Source organism: Sceloporus occidentalis, unplaced genomic scaffold, assembly GCF_023333645.1.
Source record: "Sceloporus occidentalis isolate IW3139 unplaced genomic scaffold, rSceOcc1.0.p SCAF_30, whole genome shotgun sequence".
In the NCBI taxonomy this organism is placed as follows: domain Eukaryota; kingdom Metazoa; phylum Chordata; class Lepidosauria; order Squamata; family Phrynosomatidae; genus Sceloporus; species Sceloporus occidentalis.
The window spans coordinates 9332344-9340370 of NW_028317010.1; positions in this window are offsets into that span (position 1 = coordinate 9332344).

The window sequence follows — 8027 nt, forward strand, 5'->3', positions numbered from 1 at the left end:
TTACACTTGTATCCGAGACTGACAGTCCTAATCTGAAATTCTGTCTTTAAATATGTAGTTCAATGCTACATATATCAAGCTGGTGATAGGTATCCTGTAGCTAAAAAAACAGCAAAATGCTTGTTAATGTAAATATTAATTTTATAATTTGTTAACATAAGTATTCATTGTATCTTTTATTTTTTTTTTTGGTTGACAGTGATGGTGGACAGTGGTCAAAAATCTCTGATCTGCTGCACGCCCGTCGTTAGACACAGCCTCATCATCCCTAGCCCGGCCCTGAGTGGATTTGTAAAAGTACCCCTGTCTATGGACAAGGATTTCTATGTATACATAGTCTGTAGACTATTACTCACTGTGTGACAACACTTATTGTACCCCTATACTGTAAACTGCAAAGTGCTTAGTAAATCTGTTAGCACTCAGTACATAAAAATATACATATATAAACATAGCTTCATGTTAGCCAGAAAAATCTTTATTTTTCATATTAAACTTTATATATGGTAAAGCCACATTTTCTATGTATGAATGATTTGAACTGCTCCTAGTGGGGATAACCCATATATCCGGAATTCTGGTATCCTACAGAGTTGTATGTAGTAGATGCTATGAAGTAGTTTGGATAGTTGTATACTATGAGTTATAATGGAGAGGCGTTAAGCATTAGTTATAAACAAATGTATGTCTCTTTATGACTAACTAATAGTTTTCAGAGCAGAATAGAATTATTTTATAGCCATCAATTTTACTAGAATGTTTGCAAATATTACTTGTCTTGCTGTGCACCAGAATGCAATATTACTTGACATTCATATCAGTTACCTACCAGAAAGATGACCTCACTTGCTCAGGTATAGTTGAAAGAGTCATGAACGAGTGATAAGAGGATGGATTTAGATACATTTCTTTTCATTTGCTGGGGCTTCTCACAGACATGCGTCATCCTTCAAACCACCTAGACTATCTCGCCACACATAGTGACATTCATTCTCTGCAAGGTCAACAATCTGATATGCATCATTAATCTAACACTTCAAAAGAAGAATTGGAACATTAAACTGGAAGATCTCACATCTGCTCTTCTACTTGTTGATTAGTTTGGTAAAAACTCAGATAAAGGATTATCTTGAGATTACCCCCATATGCCAAACTCACACAGTACTACAGTAGCAAAGCTCGAACCTCTTTTGTCACATCAAACGGCTTTGGGTTATCTCTATTGGCTCTTATATCTTCACACATGCTAGTGATTAATCATTATCGGAAGCAAATACTCCACATAGTTTCTGGGCTTTCCTATTTATTTTATGTTATTTTTAAATTAGGTTTTACATGTTTTGTTTCATTTTCATACAGAAGTTATAGATTCTTCATCAAGATTATATGTTTTATTAGTTTATCCTTGTTAATTGCGTTGTTAAACTAGCCCTTGCGGAAACATTAACAGTTTTGTTCCACCTAACCTGCTGAACTTAGTACCTAAACACAGCATTAAAAACTTTATTAATGTCCAAATCTTACCCAAAAATAGATATTTACATTTTTTCTCCACAGGACTGTTAGATGTTTCCACATCTTTTTAAAGCTTTTATATTGTTTGTATGTGATGAAACACAGATAAAATAATAAAACTACATATCAGGTAAATTATATTTGGTAGAGAGTGTAATGAATGTTTTGTTTAAGTGGAGCAGCACTGTTAACATTTAATGGTATTATGACTAAAATGTTAACTGTGGTTAACCCAGGATGTCCAGCTAGTACACAATAGTAATTAACATGCCAACTGGGAGGCTATTGTATTCAGATCTTGTGTAGCAAATTAATGAATTGGCCCCTCATGATCTGTTGTCTTCCCAGACCCTCTCGTTTTTTTTTTCCAATAAGCGCTGAAACTCAAAGAACCGAGAGAGGCACCTGGTATAGTTTAATACATAAAAGTAACAATTTTGTATGTGTATTTTTTTAGTGACCTCCATTACAAATCAGGTATAAAGCAGTTTGCAGCTTCTTCCTAAGAGATTTTAGTACACAACATTTCACTTAACTGATTGTCCTAATTTTTGCAATATAAACCTAGAAGGCAAAAAAGTAAAATGAAATGTACCCTGGAAGAAACCAGATATTTGTTTATTTCCAAAAACTATCATGCTCTTCCAGTTGTTAATTTATCCACTATGCTGCAGACCACCAATAGATACAAGTTGTCTAAGTACATAGACATTATTATGTAGTTGATCCCCCTTTTGCAGCTGTAACAGCTTCCACTCTTCTAGGAAGGTTTTCTACAAGAGTCTGGATTGTTTCTGTGGGATTTTTTGCTCATTCATACAGTAGAGCATTTGTAAGGTGTCACGAACCGAGGACACAGATGGATAAGGAGCCCAGGTGCAGGGGATACAACATACAACAGACATGAACAATACAGGACACAATATACAGAAACTAGCCTAGGACTATCAGATAACTATTGGAGATTTCGTCACATAATATGGCCATAGCATGCTTAGCCCACCACTACGCCAAAGTACTCCAATGACGGTGGGTCCTAACGCTAATTCCTTCATGACAGACATACGGAACACACCAGACATGTAATCAAGACATATAACCCGGAGACATACCTTAGGACTATAGACTGGGACAAACAGAACACACGGACAGGACAGATAAGCCCCCTTGCGGGGCACACGACAGATAAGCCCCCTTGCGGGGCACACGGCAGATAAGCCCCCTTGCGGGGCACACGGCAGATAAGCCCCCTTGCGGGGCACACGGCAGATAAGCCCCCTTGCGGGGCACACGGCAGATAAGCCCCCTTGCGGGGCACACGGCAGACAAGCCCCCTTGCGGGGCACACGGCAGACAAGCCCCCTTGCGGGGCACACGGCAGATAAGCCCACTTGCGGGGCACACGACTTGAAGCCCTCTTCCAGGGCACACGGCAGGTTGCCCACTTGCAGGGCACACGGCAGGTTGCCCACTTGCAGGGCACTCAACCAGGGGTAGTCCGCTAGTGGGCAGTCATCCTGGGAGTAACGATGCTGGGCACTCCAATTGGGAGTCCACTTAGTGGGGCTCTGGCCGCAACTCAGGAACATGGCAGGTTGCCCACTTGCAGGGCACACGGCAGGTTGCCCACTTGCAGGGTACTCTACTTAGGAGTCCACTTAGTGGGGCGCAGGCCGCAACTCAGGAACATGGCAGGTACTGGAGCAAGGCAGGTACTGGAGCAAGGCAGGTACTGGAGCAAGGCAGGTACTGGAGCAAGGCAGGAACTGGAGCAAGGCAGGTACTGGAGCAAGGCAGGTACTGGAGCAAGGCAGGTTCTGACAGGTTCTGAAACAAGGCAGGTACTGGAACAAGGCAGGAACCAAACAGGTAGTCCTCCAACATTAATGTCAAGGCCCAGACTGCAGGGCTGGGCAGGTTTATCAAGGCTGACTTGATCAGGTAAGCCACTGCAGCTGGACCTGATAATTAGTCTAGGATGTCCTGATTGGCTAGGGCGGCCACTAGTGGCAGGAAACGAGAAATGAATAATGCAAAATATAAACAAGTCCGGTCAGCGCATGGGGAAACGTGACATACCCCCACCGCAAGGAGCAGCCTCCGGATGCTCACAGACCTTGGGTCTCTCCTTGTGTCTGGGTCTTGGTCTTCACCGCTAATTCCACGCTGCAGGTATCCCCGCGGACTCCTTGTATTGGCCTTGACATTCTGTCACGAACCGAGGACACAGATGGATAAGGAGCCCAGGTGCAGGGGATACAACATACAACAGACATGAACAATACAGGACACAATATACAGAAACTAGCCTAGGACTATCAGATAACTATTGGAGATTTCGTCACATAATATGGCCATAGCATGCTTAGCCCACCACTACGCCAAAGTACTCCAATGACGGTGGGTCCTAACGCTAATTCCTTCATGACAGACATACGGAACACACCAGACATGTAATCAAGACATATAACCCGGAGACATACCTTAGGACTATAGACTGGGACAAACAGAACACACGGACAGGACAGATAAGCCCCCTTGCGGGGCACACGACAGATAAGCCCCCTTGCGGGGCACACGGCAGATAAGCCCCCTTGCGGGGCACACGGCAGATAAGCCCCCTTGCGGGGCACACGGCAGATAAGCCCCCTTGCGGGGCACACGGCAGATAAGCCCCCTTGCGGGGCACACGGCAGACAAGCCCCCTTGCGGGGCACACGGCAGACAAGCCCCCTTGCGGGGCACACGGCAGATAAGCCCACTTGCGGGGCACACGACTTGAAGCCCTCTTCCAGGGCACACGGCAGGTTGCCCACTTGCAGGGCACACGGCAGGTTGCCCACTTGCAGGGCACTCAACCAGGGGTAGTCCGCTAGTGGGCAGTCATCCTGGGAGTAACGATGCTGGGCACTCCAATTGGGAGTCCACTTAGTGGGGCTCTGGCCGCAACTCAGGAACATGGCAGGTTGCCCACTTGCAGGGCACACGGCAGGTTGCCCACTTGCAGGGTACTCTACTTAGGAGTCCACTTAGTGGGGCGCAGGCCGCAACTCAGGAACATGGCAGGTACTGGAGCAAGGCAGGTACTGGAGCAAGGCAGGTACTGGAGCAAGGCAGGTACTGGAGCAAGGCAGGAACTGGAGCAAGGCAGGTACTGGAGCAAGGCAGGTACTGGAGCAAGGCAGGTTCTGACAGGTTCTGAAACAAGGCAGGTACTGGAACAAGGCAGGAACTAAACAGGTAGTCCTTGAACAAGGCAGGTACAGGAACAAGGCAGGTACAGGAACAAGGCAGGTACAGGAACAAATCAGGAACCAAACAGGTAGTCCTCCAACATTAATGTCAAGGCCCAGACTGCAGGGCTGGGCAGGTTTATCAAGGCTGACTTGATCAGGTAAGCCACTGCAGCTGGACCTGATAATTAGTCTAGGATGTCCTGATTGGCTAGGGCGGCCACTAGTGGCAGGAAACGAGAAATGAATAATGCAAAATATAAACAAGTCCGGTCAGCGCATGGGGAACCGTGACATAAGGTCAGGCACTGATGTTAGACGAGAAGGCCTGGCTCCCAATCTCCGTTCCAGTTCATCCCAAAGGTGTTCCATGCGGGTCAAGCTTTTCCACACCAAACCTACCATATAGTTGTCCATAGTTTTGTGTACCATGTAAGGTAAAACAAGCCATATCAAGATAAAAAATCATATCTCAGCATCAGCACTGTGTCCATCTTTTGTACCTATGTGGTTTTCGGCAATGAGAGCACTGACAGACATTACTGTTTGGGAAGCATAGTTCCCTGCTCTCTGAAGTAAAAGGAGACAAACTCTGGAGCTAGGGAATGGGATGGCATTTTTACCTCTTGTGTAATATACCAAAGCCCTTTTGGATTATAACCTGGTTTGAGCAGGGTCACCCTTTACCTTTTGTTTGTTATGTGCTGTTTACCCATTGTACAGTTCTGCAGAATAGGAACGTGCTATATAAATCAATAAATACTAATAACAGGGAAAATGAGGCTAAGGAAAGAGGTAACTAAGCCTAGGAGGAGTGAAGAGGCTTAGGAAGAGAAAATAGACTAATACTCAGGAACCAGTGTTGAGTTGAACCAGTGAACGAATTATGGTTGGTAAAGAGGAAGCCGATAAAAAGCGTTGGGAAGAGTACTGGCAAAAAATAGGAGGTCTTCCAAGGGGTCCCATTAATCTGTACTACGTCATTCAATTTGGGTGTATATATTTATGTAACAAGCTCATATCTATGTTCTCAAGCAAAAAGTCAAATAAAACACTGAAATTACCATGAAAAACTGCATGCATGACACATGGGCAAGGTCAGAAGACTGGACATGTTCACTTTCTTTTTAAATATATAGTGATTGATTATCTTTGGGACTTTCTAACTCTTTCAAGTTTGTAATTTATTTGTTTTATTTCAGCTAAGAACATGGTGTAATTTATCTCACAGAGATCATCATAATATGTGGACACTGTTCTTTAAAGTATATTTATTTAAGATGTCTCTATATATATCCCGCATTGTGGCTGTCTTTTTCTCATTCCAAAACTTGCATGTCTGCAGAATATCTCCGTAGACATTAGACATGGTGAATTCCAATGGAAAGCTTATGGCGTGCAGTCTGAAAATCTAAAATGTTGTTCTGCCCCTGAGTTGGCTTAGAAGCCTGGATTGCAGACTTGTTCATAAAACAAAAAGATACATTAATTTAAACAGCACTTTTGAAAGGTGGCATTTATTATGCCAGGGTGGTTGCATTGAAAAGAACATAAGGGATTACTTCCTCTTTGGAGTCCTGATTGATTGTAGTCTCATGAAGACAGGAGGATTCTTAAGACTTCAAAGCAGTGGCTTCCTTACAACATACAGGCTCATATCTGGAGATGAGCCATCACATTGAAAGGAAAGTTAGGGTTCTAACTGGTCCATCGGGAAATTAAAACAGTTTATTCCTTAATTCCTTTACCTTTTTAATTAAGTCTTAATATACCTGTATCATGGTGACTGAATACATACATGGATCTATAATTTTTTTTTGACCCATTAAGAAGGGCTTCACCTATGAATCAACCATAATAAAAAGGGCTTTATGCACCCACTTTAATATATAACATGTAGCTCTCGGTCTCTCCTACATATGGCCAATACATCGTACTTGGCACGTGCTTAAGGATTTATAGAGTTAAATGCATTCTGCGCTAGCCCTTTGTGTTTTTGGTTAGTAAAGATTCTTAATTCGGTATTCTCTAAAAAAAAAAAAAGGGGGAAACGGTGTCAAATTGTTCACATTCATTTTTAATTTTTAGTTCCGATTAATGACATATTGTTTGACATAAATGCTCAGTGCAGAAGGTGAGAAAGAGAAAGATTAACTTCCTGATAAATGTTAAGACTGACAGCTTTATACTCGCTGACCTGGAAATTGACTTTAAAGTACTCTGGGCATCTGTCTTTAGCAAGGACAACACCTCTGCTCTCTCTTATCTCCAGATGTAAACAGTCACACTATATATATAAGGTTTAGGTTCAAGAGTGCACTTGCTAGATAAAGATAGCCCTTTCTCTGCAGTTGCCTCTGCAAAAAAACAAGTTAAACATCATTTATATGTAAACTGACGGAAGCCAGGAATTCACTTTGACAAAAAGGGTGCTATTTTCCTTATCATGACTGTTCAATGACTATGACACATCTCTAGATTGGGCTGATATACAGCTTGCGTTATAGCAAAGCTAAGTGCTACAAAGTTTATTCTTTCAAGGAGACAAGAAACTTAAACCCTCTACATCCACTAGAAAATAAAGTATTCAGCCCAGGTTTATCTAACTATTCAGCTAGAGGAAAAATGGAATAGGAAGGTGATGATTTTGGACATACCCAGTCTATGAAGGACCAAGATGGCCCTGTATAGTGCATTGTTAAATTTGTAAGAGCACGGTAAATGCTGCTCCTTTCACTGGAGAAAAGCAAGAGAGTTGTGCCCTTCAAATATGTATAAGATAAAATGCTTCAACAACACTTAGGATTGAGTTAAGTTAATAAATCTCAGCAAGGCCTGGGGAGGAACTCCATATCAAGGCCATTGAAGAAAAGCTTATCAGGCTGAATTAATGTGCTTCTCATATGTGTCATCATAAATCACCTGTTACATTTACTATTGCTCTCCCACCCTTTATATATATATTGTATGTCTTAGACTTGTAAAGAATACCAACAAACATTTGTAAACTATTATCCTTGTACTATGATCTGTTTTGGAAAGTAGTCAGAAATGTTTTTGACTGTGTCTGATGGCTTTACATTTTCTACAGTCTCCTGTATGATATTTCGCTATTGTGAGTCATCAGAAAGTTCTGTGATCTTATAAGGACATCCATATGGTGCCAAGACTCCTCGGGGAATTGCAAAACTCATATTTCATGCTATAATATGTCCATTATTTCATAGATATCATCCATTTCATACAACATACATCCATATACTGTACACATGTATATAT